The sequence below is a fragment of the Phascolarctos cinereus genome, unplaced genomic scaffold (genome assembly GCF_003287225.1).
Source record: "Phascolarctos cinereus isolate Bilbo 61053 unplaced genomic scaffold, phaCin_HiC Scaffold_5;HRSCAF=322, whole genome shotgun sequence".
NCBI lineage: Eukaryota > Metazoa > Chordata > Mammalia > Diprotodontia > Phascolarctidae > Phascolarctos > Phascolarctos cinereus.
This window is the reverse complement of record NW_027555958.1, coordinates 288,320,151-288,341,874: the sequence shown is the minus strand read 5'-3', so window position 1 is coordinate 288,341,874 and position 21,724 is coordinate 288,320,151.

Sequence of the window (21,724 nt, the reverse complement as noted above, 5' to 3'; positions counted from 1 at the left end):
ATCTGACTGCTCCTTCTCAGCCTATTTTATTGGATCTTCGTCCAGGCCATACCTGGTAACCAGGGGTTTCCCATAAGCCTTTCTTCCAGGTCAGGAGTGTGCTGGAGCCAGGCTGTGGAGAACTAATTAGAAAATTTTCAGTGTGAGCATTCACAAATCAGCAAATGACACAAATCCCTGATCTGGAGCTTCTTGTTTCTATATTTTAAGCCATAGTCCAGAAATACAAATCCCATTCTCAGACATCATCTTATTAGACAGCTGTTTACTTATTAAATAATTTTTTTCTCTTTAGCATCCCTTGGTTTCAATGATCAGCATTAAGGAAAATGCTACCATTGTTTGTATGGTTCTTGCCTAAGACTGTTAATATTTAGCAAAGCTTTTTAGGTTTCTTGTGGTAGAACCATTTGTGCATATGTGAATTACCAAAAGTGGGAAGAAATCATCAGTTTTGACAAATATTCTTTTTTTTTTGACACATGTTTTGGGAAAACTACATTTAAAAAAATTTTTTTTGGGGAAAGCACGAATGTAAGTGAGGTAACCACACCTCACCACTCTCACACAGGAAAAGTATACCTATTCTTACTCTCTAGGCTGAGTAACTCATCTCCAAGCTGCCTTTATATTGGCAGATCTAGTATCCCAGAGAAGGACCCCCACCACACAGCTACACTCAGACTATCTCAGGGTCTTAGGAGTAATTTTATGATGAGTATGTGTATGAGTGAATACACTTCCCCTGCTTACCACTTTAATTCTTAAGCTCAATGGTGGAATGGATTGCCTAAATATTTAAAACATGTTACAGAAACCTGTAACTCATAGTATTATGCTTTTCCAGGAGGTCGATAACTTAAAACATTAGGCATGGTGTGAATTGATAACAACCATTCTAGAAACTGGTTTGGAACTAAAATGTTGCTAAAGTTTCTAAACTGTCCATACCCTTTAACCCAGTGATACCATCGCAAGGGCTGCACTCAAAAGAGTTCAAAGAAAGAGAAAAGGGGCCCACATGTCTAAAAATATTTGTAGCAGATCCTTTTGTATCAGCAAGAACTAGAAACTACGGAGATGTCCATCAGTTGGGGAATGGCTGAACTTATCATGGTATATGACTGTAATAGGATGCTATTGTACCGCAAAAATTTGTAAAAGGGATTATTTTGATGAAACCCTGAAAGACATGTATGAACTCATGTAGAGCGAAGTGAGCAGAAGAACAATTTATATAATAATAACACCATAAAAGCAAACTATTTGGAAAACCTTAAGAATTCTGATAATTGCAATGACCAACCATGACTCCAGAGGATTAATAATAAAGATGTTACTCATTTCCTAACAGAGGGGATGGATTCAGGGTGTAGAAAGAGACAGATAGATGAGAGAGAGAGAGAGAGAGACAGAGAGAGAGAGAGAGAGAGAGAGAGAGAGAGAGAGAGAGAGAGAGAGAGAGAGAGAGAGAGAGAGAGAGAGAGAGATAGGACATGGCCAACATGGGGATTTTTTTAAACTTGACTATGTGTATTAGTTATAAGGTTTTTCTTTCCTTTTTTTCTTGTGAGGGTGAGGAAAGAAGAGAATATCAATTTTTGTCAAATGAAAAAATAACAGTTTTAAACAACTGAGCATGGATCATTAAGTGGGACAGTTGAATAGGCATTTCATCTTCACTTTAGCTTTGCACTATCCTAACAACTACCTCAAGGTCCACGGCTTCTGGCAAGCCAGGCTAGGGCTTGGCCTTATCCTCCCATTGGTGATAATATTCTCTTTGAAAAACCTTTGTGGCAGCTGCAGGAGGTACCTCCCTTGGTGCAACTGGAACCAAGGGAGGAACTCAGGAACTTCCAAATCCCCCCCTCCTTTTTAAATAGAGATAGTAATAATATGTGTGTGTGTGTGTGTGTGTGTGTGTATGTATGTATGTATATACATACATACACATAAATCCATATCATATGCTATGTATAGCATACATACACACTTATACCCACGTACTACTCATACATACAGAAACAAAATAAAGAAAGCCACGTATAGAAATTATTTACATTAGTAATAATACCCCTTTATAACAATAAAAGAAAAATGCAAATGCTAGAAATTTCTCAATAGCATTATTAAACCAACAAGCATAATTTTAGGCACTTGACAAATTGATAAAAAGTCCACTAACAGCTGGTCTGAGGAATCACTCTGTGATCCCTCTAACAGCTCTCTCAAAGGAACTAGCAAGTTTGGGTCAAAGATTCTGCAACTCCAAGTGATCTAACCTACTCTGAGTCCTCTCCATGGATCAGTCCTCCTTCCTCTGAGATAAGAAGAAGCTTAATTTCACCATGTGGAACTCCCAAAATCTTACTTCTGAAAAATTCATTTCTCATGATCACTGTTTGGTCACATATGCTCAGGGAAAGAAATACAAAGCAGATAAGGCAACCAGAGACCCAAGGCCCAGGTCTGATCTCATGCAGGCAACATGTGCTCTAGCTACCACATGTTAGAGTTGCCATAGGTGCCAAGAGTGGAGGGAGAGGTGCCCTTCCCTTGCCCTAGAGCAAGCCCCGGAGAGAGAGTCTCCTGTCACATGAAAGAAAGAGTGCAAGAGTGGAAGTTTTCTCTCTTTTTAAAGTCTGCAGAGTAGGGAAGGAGAGGAAGGGGATAAACATTTATATAGCACTTACTATGTGCCAGGCACTGTGCTAAGCAATGTATGAATATCCTAACTCAGTGGCCAATCTTATCTGATGCTATCACAAGGGACCAAGGCATTGCCACATCATTCCAAAGGGCCAAGTCCTTCAGGGCTGAGCCAGAGCCCATGCAAACCATGGAAAGTAGCTCAGAGGAGCCCAGCTTGGTGCCATGCATGCTCCAACAGAATGTGCTATAGCCAGAGCTAGGGTAGGGGCAACAGGGGAGGGAAAAGGCCTACTTCCCCCATTACAGAAGTTTAAAAGACAGGACAGAGAAGGCAGAAGAGATCAGAGGAGATAAGTATTTCTCAGTCTTGTTTGTCATCAGTAAGTTTGATGAGCACTGCTTTTCTTATCGAACTTTTTTTGGGTAATTTACAGCTTCAAATGTTAATGCTCAGTCAACTGATGCTCACTGAGCACCTGCTATGTGCTGAGAGGTAACATACCATGATGGACAGACATAATGGAGTTAATAATAGCCCTTGCCTTGTAGGGTTGTTGTGAAGATCAAATAAGATAACATATACAGTACTTTGCCAAACATTATTATCGTTGTCATTATTATTAGCAACTTTGATGAGATTGAAAAGCAATACTCTTTCTAAGTGGCCCTTAGCAAGAAACAGCAAAACAAATATGCAAATTAGCAGCAGTGACAATACTATTCCATTTGCACACTGACAAGCAAATAAGTAATTAGTACTGTTCTAGTTAGCCCCATTACATGGCAGTCTTATGTATATAGCTGCAACATAGAGGACTGCAGAGCAGGTATAATGGAGGCAACTATATATAGAAAGACTAAGTCAAATACAAAACAAAATATTAGAAAAACAAAAGAAAGAATACAAACAGGGTTTAAAACAAAAAAAAATCCTACTGAAAACTTCAGTGAGAGAAAAAGAATAGAATAAAAGAAATAAAAATATACTTCAAAAGAAAATAAAATTGTGTGTCATAGGCAACAAATCTTCCAAGTAATACCAAAACCATTGAGCTAAATTTGACTCTAAGCTAAAAAGAAAAAATTAAATAACAGAGAGTATAAAAAATGAAAAATGTTTAAAATGAAAATTAAAAATTTTGTAGTACAAATATCTCCAATGTGTGTAACAATAATGCTGGAAAATCCTGCTTGAAAAGATGTGGTAAGAAAGATTTAAGAGAACATTTGAGGGGTAGCTAGGTGGCACAGTGGATAGCACTCTGGCCTTGGAGTCAGGAGGACATGAATTCAAATCCAGTCTCAGACGCTTGGCACTTACTAGCTGTATGATCCTGGGCAAGTCACTTAACCCCAGTCGCTTTCACCAAAAAAAAAGAAAAAGAAAAGAAAAAAAGAGGGAGAAAACATTTAAATTCCTAAAGTAGAGAAAAAAAAATTAAATCATATAAGCATTATTTATAGTGGTGGTATGGAAGAAGAATGGGAAGAGATGTTTGTGTATACTACTAGGCTTTGAATAAGGAAACCAGAATGGAACAATATCCCATGCCAAGAGATCAAGATGCCCTGGATTGTCTGTTAGGCAGCCAGTGGTTCATAGTGTTGGACTTACCCAGTGGCTACCTACTAGATTGTTATGTCAGAGGAAGAGAATATGAAGATTGATTTCATTTGTTCACCTGGATTTTACCAGGTTGATTTTTACCAATGCATCTCAAGGGCACCTGTTATCTCCTAGAGCCTGGCAGAGAAAGTAGTGAGATAACTATTGGTCTAGTTTGATTATATCAGGGGTGAGGAACCTGTGGCCTTAAGGCCACATGTGGCCCTCTAAGTCCTCAAGTGTGGCCCTTTGACTGAATTCAAACTTCACAGAACAAATCCTCTTAATAAAGAGATTTGTTCTTTAAAACTTGGACTCGGTCAAAAGGCCATCACCAAGGACCTAGAAGGCAACAAGTTCCCTACCCCTGGATTATATCAATGTTTTTGAATATGAGGAGAACCTGATGACAGTGTTAGGTAGGTTAGAGGGAGATGGGTGAAAGCTATGATAGCAGCTTTGAAGAATTTATGTCAAATATATAGGTACATAAATACAAACACTGACCTAGAGAAGATAGAAGCATTCTTGACTTGCCCATACTGACCAAATCTTCCAGACCTGAGAATTTTTCTAGTATTTGCCAGTACACGATCCTCTCTTTCTGTTCTGCTATGCATTTGGAAATGTTCATTTTATTTAGCATTTAAATTCAGAATAAAAGAACAATAATGTTGCTGTCGGTAAACCACTGAATGACTTCATTTGTGCATTTAAGATTAAAGATGCAGATTCAGAAGAGCAAGAAAGTTGTTCCTTTTTCTCATCTCTCCTTACCTTGAGCTTAAAATTTTTAGTTTCCTTCAAAACTCAGCTCAAGTAGCACCTCCTACATTACTTCCTTCCTGATCCCCACTGTGAAATATAGGTTTTCCCCCTATAAAATACAATGTATTTGTTTTTTTAAATTAAATTTATTTTTTTTTACATTATAAGTTCTGATCTGTTTCCTTCTATCTCCACCCCGCACTAGAGAAGGCCACCACTTAACACAGATTACATAAATGTGTGTGTATGTGTATGTATGTATATATATATATATATATATATACATACATACACATACACACACACATATATATGCAAGTACATTATGTATGTGTATATACACACATATATATGTAAAAGCATACAATGCATACTTCTATTTATCAGTTCTTTCTCTGGAGGTAGATAGCATCTTCCTCACAGGTTCTTTGTAGTTGACTTGAGTATTTATAATACTCAAAATAACTTAGTCATTCACAGTGGTTCTTCAGACAGTATTGCTGTTACTATATACAATGTTTTCTTGGTTCTGGTCATTTCACTCTTCATGATTTCATGCAAGTCTTTCCATGTTTTTCTCAAATCAACCAGCTCATCATTTCCTTCAGCGCTGCAGTATTTCATTGCAATTGTTGTATTTTAAAAAAATACTTTGTATTTCATTATATTTTGTTTGTCTAATAGAATATAAGCTCCTTGAGGGCAGGGACTTTCCTTTTCGTCTTCCTATCCCTAATGCTTGGCACATCCTATGACCATAATAAATGATTGTTGATCAATTTGTAGCTTGCTGTGGTTTACTATGTTCTGGGTTCCACTGTCTAGGGATCAGAATTTTAGGTCATTTTGCATTAATTTTGCAGCCAAGTCTATAGAGGAAAAGAAAATTCTCTAGTGGTAGTTTTAGTCTTAAAGCACAGAAACAACTGAGAGGGTGGAGAGAGAACTGGCACCTACCTTTTATTTCCCTCCCCACCTCCCCACCCTCCTATCCCCCCACCCCTCATCCTCCCATACCCTGTTGTGAACATTCAGGGTTCTGGTTTCCCCGTCCTTGTAGAAGAATTCAGGAATGTCAGCCACGCAGCCAGGAAGAGAACTGTCACATCTCCATCTAGGTCATCTGAGCCTTTAGCTACTCTTGCCTGATCCCTCTGTTTCCCAGAATGCTGTGCTGTAGGTAAGCAGTCTGTCAGCTTTACACCTGCTGGCTCGTATCACTCTTTTCTTTTAAAGGGATCAGGGACTGACTTTTAAAATCCAAATGGAATGTGTTACTGGGGACAAAAATGCACATCTGTGCTGAAATCAGAGCAGCCAATTTTTTTTTAAATGTTGAAGTACTGAAAGGGAAGAATTGTCTTTAAAAGTCATTTGTCACAGTTCCTTCCCCTCCCTCTTCCTTCATGACCCTTTACGGTTCCCAGAGGTTTAGGAGAGGTCTGACCTGAGAGACTTAAGGTATTTGGATCTTTCTTCCCTTCTGTTGGGGTCATTTGAAAACAGCCCTCAGAGGAAACTAACAAGCAAGTACTTTTTTTCTTTTTTAAAAATAAAAAACACCATATTTTATTGATGCTTTTTGTTGTTACATCATTCCAGATAGAACACCCCCCTTGTAACAAAGAAAAAACAATTAACCAAAAACTTGTGATAACAGTGATAGAATATGAAGATGTATTCGGTCATAATAATTCCTGTCTCTCTTCACTGGGCAGTGGAGATGGGGGTGGGGGTGGGGTAGGGGAGAATACACTTCCTTATCTGTTCTCTAAGACTGTCCCCTGGGCTTTTAGTTATTCAGAATTTGTTTCCTCTTAGTGGTCTTTTCATTTATATCTTTGTGTATATTGTCTTCTTATTCTGCTTTATTTCAGTCTGCATCAGTTCACACAAACTTTTTTTTTTCTAAATTATGTGATCCTTGTTTCTTACTGCACAATAATATTCCATTACATTCCTCTAACATCGTGTTGTGTTATTGGTTTTTTTAAGTCCACCTTCAATCAATGAGCATCCGTGATGTTTCCAGTTCTTTGCTATTGCAGTGGCTGCCATCTCTTGGAGGATGGCTGTGGATCCATGCTAAAGGGAATGAGTCACCAAAAGATCCTTGTTGAGCTTTGCCTGTTCCCATGACTAGAGTTTATATTGAAGATGATTTGTGACTAAGTCAGAACTGTGGGCCATAAGGAATGAGCTGAGACACATTTTGGATTCTTTTGAGGCAGCCATTTCTTGCGGACACAGCCAATACCAGTTCTCCCTTGGACTTTAATGAGGGAAGAGAAGGGTTTTTATCTCCCTTTCCCTGGGCAGCAGTGGTGACTGCATTGCACATGGAAATAAAAACATGGGCTTGCCTAGATGAATGGGAGACTGGCCCTTGTTTCATGTTTCATCCCAAGAAATGGATATTTCCAGTCCTGTCAGTAACCCTGTGAGTTGAAGAAGCTGGGATCTGGTCACTCAGCAGGGGGTGATTTTGACAATAGTTCCTCAGAAGAGAAGATGATTACAGTCTAGAGAATGCTAAGGCTGAAAGGTGTAAGAAAGCCCCAGCCATGCTTTGGCTTGTAAGACTTGTGAGTTCCTCAGACAGGACAGATCGAAGGAGAAACTTTGTGGGAGGTAAGAAGTGAGAGGGTGTCCAAAGAGAAGATGGCAGAATTTAGACCCTGTTTCTGCATCAGACAGAGAGGAAAAGCAAAACCATAATGGTTTGGGAAGGCAGAGACTGTGGCCACCCCTGCCTTAGCTCTATGCCTCTGCAGCTTTAAAGAGAAGAGTATGTAAGGACTCCAACCAATATCAAGATTATGTAACCGGGAGGCAGCTAGGTGGCGCAGTGGATAGAGCAACGGCCCTGAAGTCAGGAGGACCTGAGTTCAAATGCGGCCTCAGACCAAACACTTGACACTTACTAGCTGTGTGACCCTGGGCAAGTCACTTAACCCCAATTGCCTTAAAAAAAAAAAAGATTTATGTAACCAGGGATTGACATGCAGACCTGATGTATAGTACTGAACTCTGGGTGTTAGGGAAACAGAATCCAGGGAATCCTTTTCTTCTAGCCTCTGCCTTTCCCCACACTCTCTCATTCTCTCTAGACAGAGATAAGTCTAATATACCAACACTTACTCTTTAAGAGTTTGTTTGCTTTCTGATTTTCCATTTATCTTGAATGAAAGTTTCCTTTTTTAAAATGTATTTATTCCTCAATTGATAAATGGTCAAAGGATATGAACAGGCAGCTCTCAGATGAAGAAATTAAAGCCGTCTATAGTATATGAAAAAATGCTCTACATCACTGTTGATTAGAGAAATGCAAATCAAAACAACTCTGAGATACCACATCACACCTATCAGATTGGCTAACATGACAAAACAGGAAAATGATAAATGTTGGAGAAGATGTGGGAAAATTGGAACACTAATGCATTGTTGGTGGAGTTGTGAAATGATCCAACCATTTTGCAGAGCAATTTGGAACTATACCTAAAGGGCTATAAAAATGTGTGTACCCTTTGACCCAGCAATAGCACTTCTAAGGCTGTATCCCGAAGAGATCATATAAATGGGAAAAGGACCCACATGTACAAAAATATTTATAGCAGCTCTTTTTGTGGTGGCAAAGAATTGGAAATTGAGGGAATGCCCATCAGTTGGGGAATGGCTGAACAAGTTGTGGTATATGAATGTAATGGAATACTATTGTGCTATAAGAAATGATGAGCAGGAGGACTTCAGAAAAACCTGGAAAGACTTATATGAAGAACCAGGAGAATGTTGTACACAGTAATAGCCACATTGTGCGATGACTAATACAGATAGACTTAACCCTTCTCAGTAATACAAGGATCTAAGACATCTCCAAGGGCCTCATAATGGAAAATGCTATCCACATCCAAAGAAGGAACTATGGAGTTTGAATGCAGATTGAAGCATACTATTTGTTATTTTTTTTTTCTCGCGGTTCCTCCTATTGCTTCTAATTCTTCCTTACAACATGACTAACGTGAAAATATGTTTAATAGGAATGTATATGTATAGCCTATATCAGATTGCATACTGTCTTGGGGAGGGAGGCAGGGAGAAGAAAAACTTAAAACTCAAAAACTTATGGAAGTGATTGTTAATAAATCAAAATAATTAAAAAAAGAAAAAATCCCACCATAGATACTTTAAAATTATTTATTTTAGTTTCAATTATTCACTTTTATAAGATTTTGAGGTCTAAATTTTTTCCCCTCTCTTCCCTTCCCCCTCCCCAAGATGGCATGCAATCTGACATAGGCTATACATGTACAGTCATATTAAACATAGTTCCACATTAGTCATGTTGTGAAAGAAGAATCAGAACAGAAGGGAAAAACCACAAGAAAGAAAAAAAAAGAGAAAGCTGTTATAAATATTTTTGTACATGTGGGTCCTGCAAATATTTCTTTTATGTCTTTTTATTCTTTTTTTTTTTTGTTTAGGCAGTTGGGGTTAAGTGACTTGCCCACGGTCACACAGCTATGTCTTTTTATTCTTAAGAAAAGAATGGAAAAGGAGGGAGGGAAAGAGGAATACATTAAAATAGGGGAAGGGAGAAGAAAATTAGGGGAAATTATCTCATATAATCAGAGTTCACAAGCAGAAGTCTATACAAACAAGGAGGAAGTGGTCAGGGAAAAAGCCTAACTCTCACCTGAACTGGTCAAAGGAGAGAAGGATATATGTACATAGAGTTGGGTAGAGAATACATTTCAGTCAACAGGGAATAGGAGAGAAAGAAGAAAAGGTAGAATTAGAGAGAAGGTATGTTAAGGGAAAGATTAGTCCTAAGGCAAATCTACTCTAACTAAAGATGTACAAAAATATTTATACCTTTTTTTTTGTAGTGGCATAGAATTGGAAACAGGGAATATTCATCAGTTGGTGAATGGCTGAACGAGTTATGATATGTGAATGTAAGTGAATACTATTTTGCAATGGAAAATGATGAAGAAGATGGTTTTAGAGAAACCTGGAAAGAATTGTATGAACCCATGTAGAGTACAGTGAGCTAAACTAGGGGAATAATTTATGCAAAGATGACAATATTGTAAAATCAATTTTGAAAAACTTAGGAACTGTGATCATTGTAATAGCCAGCCACAATTGCAGAGGTCTAATGATGAAATGTGCTACCTACTACCTGATAGTAAAAGACTCATAATACAAAATGAGACATATTTTTATGGACATCACTGATATAAAAATTTTGTTTTGCTTGATCATACAGATTTGTAACAGGGGTTTTGTTTTTCTTTCTTTCTTAATTGGGAGACAGGAGAAAGATGAGAAGTTTTGCTGACTGAAAAATAAAATAAAATTCAATTTAATTTAAAAAAAGAAGAAGAAAATGCAGGGTTGTCCTGGACAAATGAAAGTAATAGAAGTTTTATTTAGGGGCAGGGATGTGTGGGGTGGGGGAGGCTGCATTAGGTTGTACCTCAAGTATTTCTTTTTTTGTTTTTTAGGCAATTGGGGTTAAGTGACTTGCCCAGGGTCACACAGCTAGTAAGTGTCAAGTGTTTGGTCTGAGGCTGGATTTGAACTCAGGTCCTCCTGACTTCGGAGCTGATGTTCTCTCCACTGCACCACCTAACTGCCCCGCAACCTCAGCCATTTCTGCCCTTTCTCTTTATTTCTTCCCTCTGAAAATTTGAAAGGAGACTAGTCTTGAAAGGTGTATTCTGAAGACCAAGACTAGAGAGTGAGTTATGCCTAAAGGGAGAAGTTGGAAAAAGGTGTACCACCCACACAAGGGTGGGGGCCAGACTAGAGGGAGCACTGCTCAGCAGCCTTTCTCCTTCTACCCCTGACTACCCTTAGATAGGAAATAGTAAGTAGGCCAATTTGGCCTCCTTTGAGGCCAACTTTGGACTTTTGAATTAGAAATTCCTAAAGGATAGCATGTACTTCTATTACTTATCTATAGGGGAATGTTGATGTTACATATGGCATAATGGATACAGAGCTGGCCTCTACGCAGGGAAGACTTGAGTTCAAGACCTACCTCTAACACATACTGACTGCATAAATCTGGGCAAGTCATTTAACCTTTCACTACCTCAGACAAGTGTCTAAGAAGGTAAGCTGAAGAGAAACTGTCAACCTGCATTGGTAGAGGTCATTTTTCTTTCTTTTTCACATAGCTAGTGTCAAGTGTTTGTTCTGAGGCTGGATTTGAGCTCAGGTCCTCCTGACTCCAGGGCTAGTGCTCGATCCACTGAGCCATCTGGCTGCTCCGAGGGCATCTTCTGTAAAAGTGAAATCAAAGGTCCAGCTTCTGCTCCTATAGATCCTAAGTATCAGACTTATTAGTTATATTTTTTTTAATTAGTGATATTTGATGCAAATGTTTCTCTCCCCCCATTCTACAGTTTCTTTTTGTATTCTATCTTCATTGATTTTATTTGTGCAAAACATTTTAATTTTTATGCATTTGCAAATTCCTATTTTACCCTTTTATTATCTCTTCTATGCCTTGTTTGGTTAAGAATTCTCCTCCAAGACATAGTTATGGGAAGTAAATCCTCTCATTCTCTTCTAATTTTTTTCTTGTGATACGACCTTTTAGATTCAGGTCATGCATTCATTTAGAGGCAAGTGTAAGGAACTGATATAAAACTAATTTCTGCCAGCCTGCTTTCTAGTTTTCCCAGAAGTTCTTGTCAAAAAAGGAATTCTCCCCTCAGTATCTTTATCTGCACTATGTGAGCATTGGAGGATGTGACCTCTGAGGTCCTTGCTAGTTCTACATTTATCAACCTTTGAAATTTTAGGCCTTTTATTCCTCTGCATGAATTTTATTTGAATTTTTGTATTTCATGTATGCAAAGTAACTCTAGAGCTTCTGCATCACTTTTTTTGTGTGTGTGTGAGGCAATTGGGGTTAAGTGACTTTCCCAGAGTCACACAGCTAGTAAGTGTTATGTGTCTGAGGCCGGATTTGAACTCAGGTCCTCCTGACTCCAGGGCCGGTGTGGTGCCACCTAGCTGCTCCCCCCCCCTTGAATTTTGATACTGTTCGTTCAATTCTATAAAGTATTCCTTAGTAATTTGATTGATATAGCATTAAATCTATAGATTAATTTAGGTAGTATATATTTTATAATTTATATATTTATATTTAGGTAGTTTATATTTTGTTTAGCTACTCCTCAAACAATAGGCATGCATTTTGTTTCCAGGTCTTTGCTACTACAAAGGTATGACCATAAATATTTTGGTATGTATTGAGACTTAATTTTTGTTAATGACCTCCTTGAAGTATGTGCCTACAGGTGGAATTTCTGGGTTGAAAGGTAGGCTCATTTTATTTACAAGTTCCAAATTGCTTTCTAGAATGTTTATACCAATTCACACCAATTCATCCATGTGCCTATCTGTCCACAACTCCTCTAACATTGACTATTCCCTATTTTTGCCCAGTTTACTGGGTGTGAAGTGTAATTTGAGGGTTGTTTTGATTTTTATTTCCCTTATTAAAGATTTGGAACATTCTTTCATATGGCTGTTTGTAATTTTCAATTCTTCTTTTGAGAACTATTTGTTCATATATTTTCACCACTTATCTATCTTATGCTATCACTTTTAGTGTTACATATTTCTGTAGATTGTCTATATATCTTGGGCATCAGACCCTTTTTAGACATATTTGATGTAATGCTTCCACCGCTACCCTCCTAGTTGGCAGCTTCCCTCCTTATCCTACATGTGTTACTTTTGTTTGCATCAAACTTTTTAATCTACTGTAACAAAATTATCTGTGTTGTTTTTTTGTAATTGTCTCTATCCCTTGTTTGGTTAAGAATTCATCCTTTAACCATAGCTGTAAAAGGTACATGATCTGCTTGTTTTCTTTTTTTTGTGGTATGAGTTTTAATATTCAGGTCATATATCTGTTTTGAGTTTATTTTAGAATATAGTATAAAATCTTGTTCTAAGCCTAATTTCTGCCAGACTGCTTTCTATTTTTTTTCCTAGCAATTCTTATTCAATGAGATCTTTCCTGGGTTTTTTTTTTGGGGCTGCTGAGTTCAGTTATTTCAGATTTTTTCCTCATCTAATCTGTTCCATTTTTTCTACTTTTCTACTTTTTAACCAGTACCAAATGGTTCTAATGAATGCTGCTTTATAATATAATTTGGATTCTGGAATTACTATTTCCTTTTTCATTCCCCTTTTTTCCTTTGGTATTCTAGATCTTTTGTTCCTCTAAATGTTTTTTTGTATTATTTTACTCTGCATTGTAAAGTGTCTCCTTGATACTTTGATTTATATGGAGCTAAATTTATAAATTAATTTTGGTAGTATTGTAATTTTTATTATGTTGGTATACTTTAGCCCTGAATACTGACTATTGCCCCAGCTATTAAAGATGTTCTTTATTAAAACACACACATGTACATACAGACACAGAGCAGTACAAGAAAAGTGTCTTGCTTTATTCCTGTATTTATCGGGGAATTTTCTAGTGTTTTCTCATTGTAAATAATGCTTGCTTTTAGTTTTACATAGACTTTTTTTTTTGCCACAGTAAAAAAGATCCTTCTAGGCCTACATTTTGTAGGAGGTTTTTTGTTGGTTTGTTTTGTTTTGTTTTTTGGCTTTGGTGATTGGGATTAAGTGACTTGCCTAGGGTCACACAGTTAGTAAGTGTTAAACGTCTGAGGCTGGATTTTGCTGTTTTTTTTTTTTAAGCATAAATGAATATTATACTTTGGCCAGAGCTTTTTTCTGCATTAATTGACAAACTTTTGTGATTTTGGATTTTTTTATATGATTAATTATATTGATTTCCCCCCCCTAATATTAAATATTCTTTTATCTCTGGTATAAATCCAGGTTGGTCATACATTAGTATGTTTTTTTGCATAAATTCCTGTAGTCTTTTTTTTTTTGGCCAGGATTTTATTTAAAATTTCTGAGTCAATATTCATTGATGATATTGGTCTATACTTCCTTCTTTGTTTTAGCCTCCCTTCAATTTTTCTTTTTTTCACATGGTTGTTGATAATTCAGAATTTTGAAAGTTATTTGTTCATATCCTTTGACCACTGGGGAATGGTTCCAAGTCTTAGATATTTATGTAAATTAACTATGAATTTTGGATATCACATTTTTATCAGTTATTGGACATAAAGATTTTCCCCTCACTCAATGGTTTATTTTCTTATTCTAAATACATTGATTCTGTTGGTGCAAAAGCTTTTAGATTTTATGTATTTGAAACTATTTTATCTTGTATGATCTCCCCTGTCCCATTTGCTTAAGAATTTTCTCTCTAGAGTTGTGAAAGCTACTACCTTCTGTTTTCCTCTAAATTTTTGGATTTTTAAATGCCATTTGACACTTAGGTTGATGTCAAATCTGGTAAATAAGCTAAGAGACTGTTTTAAACATAATTTCTGCAAAATTCTGTCCTAGTTTTCCCCATAGTTCTTGTTAAAATGAGACTCCTCCATGTAGTTTGTTCTTGAGTTCAGTCAAAGTCTAGACTGCTTTTGGGTCTTGTTTATCTAGCTTATTTTATGGATATACTTTTCTATTTTTTAGTCAATACCAAAGAGTTTCAATACCTATTGTTTTATAACATAATATAAGATCTGCTATCATTAAGCCTGCATCGTTCATGCCTTTTTCCCCATTATTTGCTTGTGATTCTAGATTTTATCTGCAAATTAATTTTGTTGTCATTTTTTTCTGGTTCAATAAAGTAACCTGTTGGCTGTTTGAATGGCATAACATTACATTTATAAATTAGTTTAAGTAGTATTGACATTTTTATAATATTGATATTTATTTTTCTTTTTGTAATAATAGTTTTATAGTTGTATTTCTATGGGTCCTAAATTTGTTATTGTAGGTTAATTCCTGGTATTTATGCATATAAATTTTTCTATCATTACCTATTATTTTAAAATGAGAGAACCAAAGACAGATATAGCCACCCCATGACTATGAAAATTTCTAACAAGCTGCTTTCAAGGCTACAATTTAAGTATTCTTTTTTTTTTTAAGGCCATGGGGGTTAAGTGACCTGCCGAGTCACAGAGCTGGTGTCAAGTGTTTGGTCTGAGGCTGAATTTGAACTCAGGTCCTCCTGACTTCAGGGCCAGTGCTCTATCCACTGCGCCACTTAGCTGCCCCAAATATAAGCCAATTTAAGTATTCTTGAACAGAAAAATTTTTGTGTTATAGAAACATACACACACACACACACATTTGTGGTTATAGAGCTTAACAGTTAACAGCTTGCTTAATCAAACTGAGTAATAGTTACTTAACTTCAGGTGCATTATAGAAGGATAATTTTCCTAAAACCATTCAGTTTCTCTTTGACCATTCACTTTAAGAATTCTCCTTTCCAATACAAATCAAAACAACTCCGAGGTACCACATCACATCTATCAGATTGGCTAACATGACAAAACAGGAAAATGATAAATGTTGGAGAAGATGTGGGAAAATTGGAACACTAATGCATTATTGGTGGAGTTGTGAAATGATCCAACCATTTTGCAGAGCAATTTGGAACTATGCCTAAAGGGCTACAAAAATGTGCGTACCCTTTGACCCAGCAATACTACTTCTAAGGCTGTATCCCAAAGAGATCATACAAACGGGAAAAGGACCCACATGTACAAAAATATTTATAGCAGCTCTTTTTGTGATGGCAAAGAATTGGAAATTGAGGGAACGCCCATCAGTTGGGGAATGACTGAACAAGTTGTGGTATATGAATGTAATGGAATACTATTGTGCTATAAGAAATGATGAGCAGGTGAACTTCAGAAAAACTTGGAAAGACTTGTGTAGACTGATGCTAAGTGAAACGAGCAGAACCAGGAGAACATTATACACAGTAACAGCCATGTTGTATGATGATTAACTTTGATAGATTTAGCCCTTCTCAGCAGTGCAAGGATCTGAGACATCTCCAAAGGTCTATGATAGAAAATGCTATCCACATCCAAAGAAAGAACTATCGAGTTTGAATGCAGATCGAAGCATACCATTTGCTATTTTTTTCCTTCTGTTGTGTTTTCTTTCTTCTTTCTGGTGGTTCCTCCTATTGGTTCTAATTCTTCCTTACAACATAACCAATGTGAAAATATGTTTAAGGGGCAGCTAGGTGGTGCAGTGGATAGAGCACAGGCCCTGGAGTCAGAAAGACCTGAGTTCAAATCCAGCCTCAGACACATAACACTTAGCTGTGTAACCTTGGGCAAGTCACTTAAACCCATTGCTTAGCCAAAAAAAAATGTTTAATAGGAATGTATATGTATAGCTTATGTCAGATTGCACCCTGTCTTGGGGAAGGAGGGGGAGAAAAATTTAAAATTCAAAAGCTTATGTAAGTGATTGTTGATAAATCAAAATAAATTAATAAAAAATAAAATAAGAATTCTCCTTTCCAACTGGTCAACAAGATGAAATAAGAAAAAAAAACTTTTATTAATCAAAGTAATCCTGATTATTGTATGAATCCTTTCAGGGCAGGCAATGAGTTTAACTATATTGAGGTGTTTCCCAGTCCTAGATCTGGTTAACACCCTTAATCTATTTTCTCTGACCTTAGCTTTCATTCTTAACCTTTTATACACTTTTCTGAGAGAAAATTGTCTGGCTTTAAACTAGAATAAGATTAAAAAAAATTCCAAAATTTGGGGTGGGAGAGGGGAGGCTTTAGTCAGTTTCTATAATATGAAATCATAAGAAAATAGCATAGTCAGGGAAAACAGATATACACTTAGCCAAGTCCAAAAAGGTATGTCTCAATCCACAACTCTAGTATATCACCTTTCTGTCAAGAGATGGGAAACATGCTTCATCCTCATTCCTTCAGGGTTATGGTTGGACATTGCATTGATCAGAGTTCTTAACTCTTTTGAACTTGTTTTTCTTTACTATATTGTGGTCTTTGTATCAGTTTTTCTTTGCATTCTGCTCCCTTTATTCCACATTAATTTGTATAAGTCGCCATAGCTTTTTCCGAACTGATCTCTTTCATCATTTCTTATGGTATAATAATATTCCATTATGTTCATATAACAATGTGTTCAGATATTTCCTAACTGATGGGCATCCATTTAATTTCTAGCTTTTTGCTGCAACAAAAAGTGCTGCTTTGAATATTTTTGTACATATCTTCTACTATCTTTGATCTTTCTGAGGTATAGGCCTAGTAGTAGTATTTCTGGGTCAAAGGCTATGCAAAATTTAGTGACTATTGGAGTATGGTTCCAAATTGCTTTCCAGAATGGCTGCACCACTTCTCAGTGCCAAGAAAAACACTTAAGTGTGCCTATTTTTCCATAACTCTTTCAACAATTGCCATTTTCCCTTTTTGTCATCTGTTCTGATAGGCACAAGAAAGAACCATCATTTTTCCATATGGTGATTGATGGCTTGCCTTTCTTCTTTGCCTATTCATATTCTTTGAAAATTGCTAGTTCATTACTATTTAGAAAGGTTCCTATTCCCATATATTTGCATCAATTCCATATATATTTTGGATAGCAGACCTTTATCAGATGCACAGTACAAAAATCTGTTCAGTTAGCTGTTTATTTTCTGGTTTTAGATGTATTTTTGTTTGTGAAAACTTTCTCAATTTAACATATTCAATTGCTCATATTATCTCTGGTGATCTTTTCTATCCCTTGTTTGATTAAGTATTCTTCCTCTATCTATAGTTGTAAAAGGAATTTCCTCCCATTTTCTTATAATTTGCTTATGATGTGATCTTATATATCTACAAAAGAAGGAAGGAAAGGAAGAAAGAAAGGAAGGGAGGGAAGGAATTTAAAAAAATGACAACCCACAATCATTTTTCAGGCATTCTACTATATGTGCCAGACACTCTGTTAAGCATTTTGTTCTCATGACAACTCTATGAGGTGGGGGCTAATATTATCCCCATTTTGCAGCTAAGGAAACTGAGGAAGGCAGAAGTTAAGTGACTTGCTCAGTATCACACAGCTAATAAGTGTCTGAGGCAGGATTTGAACTCAGGTCTTTCTGACTCTAGGTCCTTATCTATTGTTCCACCTAGCTGCTCTTAGGTCATATATCCATTTGGAACTTATTGTAACATATGGTATGAGATATTGGTTTAAAAATAATTTTTGGCAGACTTTTTCCCATTTTCCCCACAATTATTATTGATAATTAGTTCTTATCCCTGTAATTAGAGTCCTTATATTTAGCAAACACTATGCTATTATTTCTTTACTTCAAGGTATTTTATTTTTAATCTGCTTTATTGAGTGATTTTTCTATTTTTTAACTGCTACCAAAGAATTTTAAAGATTATTGCTTTGTGGTATAGCATGAAATATGGCACTGCTAGCCCCCTTTCTTTTCCACTTTAATTTATTATTTCCTTTGAAATTCTTAATCTTTTTTTCTTCCAGATGAATCTTGTTATTTTTTTCTAGCTAAAAAAAAAACAACAAACCAAAACACAACACTTTAATAAACTGTTATGGCACTGAATAAGTAAATTTATTTGAGCAATACTGTCATTTTGTTTCATTGGCAAGGCCCAACCTGAGCAGTTAATGCCTCTTTAATTATTTTGGTCTGTCTTTATTTCTGTAAGTGTTTTATGGTTGTACTCATATAATTCTATTCTTCTGACTCCCAAATAATTTATAAATTCTGTAATTGTTTTGAATGCAATTTATCTTTTGAATTCATCTTGCTGAGTTTTGTAATATACAGATAGGTTAATGATATATGTGAGTTTATTTGTATTTTACTACTTTGCAGAAGTTATTGTTTTAATTAGTTCTTCATTTATTTCTAGAGATTTTTAAAGTAGATCATGCTATTATCTGCAAAGAACAATATTTCTGTTTCCTCTTTGCTTATATTCATTCTCTCAATTTCTTTTTCTTGTCTTACTGATATAGCTAACATTTCTAGAATTACATCAAATAATGATAATAATGAATAGCTTTGTTTTATCCTTTATCTTACTGGAAAGCACTTTAATCTTTCTCTCCTTACATAATGCTGGTTCTTAGTTTTGTTGTCATTGTTTGACCATTTTGTAGTCATGTCCAACTTTTTATGACCCCATTTGGGGTTTTCTTAGCAAAGATATCGGAATGGTTTGCCATCTCCTTCTCCATCTCATTTTATAGATGAGGAAACTGAGGCAAACAGGAGTAAGTGACTTGCTCAGGGTCACATAGCTAGTAAGTGTCTGAGGCCAGATTTGAACTCAAGAAGATGAGTTTTCTTAACTTCAGGCCCGGCATTCTACCCACTGCACTACCTGGCTGCTATTTGCCATATTAAAGAAAGGTTTATTTATTCCTATTCTTTTAAATTTTTTAAAATAAAAATTGTTACTATATTTTGTTAAAAGCTTTTTCTTCATTTGTTGACAAAATCAAGTAATTTTATTAATTTTCCTAGCATTAAACTAACCCTGGATTTCTTGAATAACTAAAACCTGGTTAGAGTGCTTGATCTTTTAAATATATTGCTGCACTTTATTAATATTTCATTAAACGTTTTTGCATCAATAACCTGTCAGGCATATTAGTTTATAGATTTCTTCTACTTCATCTCTACCTAATTTATATACCATTGCAATTAATTATATTTGAATGTTTGATTCAAATTCACATGTACAATCATGTTTTCATGGGTCTTTTTTCTTTGGGAGCTCATTTATGACTTATTCTGTTTCTTTTTCTACAATTAGGTTAAGTTCTCTATTTCTTATCTTGTTAAATTGGGTATGTTAAAGATTAAAATTTTAGTCTTCATTTAAGATTAAATCCTTTCTTAAAAGGCATTACTAATGATAATTTTTTTAAAGTTTTTAGGCAATTGGGGTTAAGTGACTTGCCCAGGATCACACAGCTGTCAAGTGTTTGGTCTGAGGTCGGATTTGAACTCAGGTCCTCCTGACTTCAGGGCTGGTGCTCTATCCAGTGCGCCACCTAGCTGCCCCACTAATGATAATTTTCATTGTGATCAGCAAAGGATGTGTTTAATATATCTGTTTTTCTGCCATTATTTAAGACTTTAATGCCCTAGCATATAGTCAATTTTTGCAAATGTGCTACTCACATGTTAGTTAGTACGTATTTCATTTTGCTCCCATTCAGTAACTGCTAGAGATCTAGAAATATTTAGCATTTCTAAAGTCCTAAAGTTTGGTCCTTAACTTCTTTTTTAGTTCTTGTTACATTTGTATAGGTCTGAAAGGAGTACAGTAAGGTCCTTAACGATTACAATTTATTGTTTATTTTTCCCTATCATTCAATATATTTTCCTTTAGTTATTTAGATGCTATGTCAGTCAGTGTACAAGTGTATTAAATATTTGTATTATTTTATTTTCTATGGTAGCTTTATATCATGTAGTTTTCTTATTTATCTTTTTAACCACCTTTTTTTTTTTTAACTTTGGGGCAGCTAGATGGCACAATGGATAGGCTTCTTGGCCTGGATTTAGGAAGACTCATCTTCCTGAGTTCAAATCCAGCCTCAGATGCTTACTCTCAGTGTGACCCTGGGCAAGTCACTTAACCCTGTTTGCTTCAATTTCCTCATCTGTCAAATGAGCTGGAGAAGGAAATGGCAAACCACTTCAGTATCTTTGCCAAGAAAACCCCAAATGGGATCACAAAGAATCAGACACAACTAAAATGACTGAACAACAATTTTTACTTTTGCCTTGTTTAGGCTCATGATTATTTCTCCTGCTATTTTGAATTTACCTGAAGCATAATATATTTTGCTCCAAGCCCTCATTTTTTTCTGTGTGAATCTTTAAATTTCAGGTGTGTTTTGTTAAATAACTTCTTGGATTCTGATTTCCAATCTTTTCTACTATTCTTTTCCATTTTATGAGTGAGTTAATCCCATTTATGTTCACAGTTATGATGGTTAATTGTGTATTTCCCTCTGTCATATCCTCTTATACTTTTCCCTCTCTTTTCTCATTTCCCCTCTTTAGATAGAAGAAAAAGGTGGTGAAGCTGAAGGAATATGATCATCACTAGTGATCTGTAATTGAAACAATCTGTTTCCGCTCAACTACCCTTTCTCTCTTTTTCTTGCTCAGATCCAGACCCAGATCTGTGTTTCATAAAATTTTTATCTTTCTTTTTCATTTCCTTATTACAACCTGGAGTTGAAGATTGTTTTACTTTTTGCCTATTCTTATCTCTTAAACCTCTCCCTTTCTTTTCCCTACCCCTGCCTATTAACTGTTGAATTAAACAGTGTCAAATTATTTGTAGGCATGTGCTTAACCCTTCTTTGTCCAGATTAGGTAACAGTGAGCTTTTCTCTACTCTTTTCTTCATGTTTGTGTTCTCTTTTTCTCATAGACCTCAACTATGAGACATAGTAAGTTCTACCTCCTTCTTCCTCATATCTTCCATAGGGTGTTCCCCCCCCTTTTTTTCTTTGCTGAAAACCATCAAAACAAAACAAAATCATTTTATTCTGTATGACTTATCTAATTTCCTCTATGATTCTTGACATTATGAGGCTGAACAGTTGTCTTTTCTTCCCCTCTTAGAATGTAAAGATTTGATCATTGTTTACCTCCTTCTAATTACTCAAATATATTTACCTACCTAGGTTTCTCCTGATTACTGGGTTTGCATTTCATAGTTTCTATTCA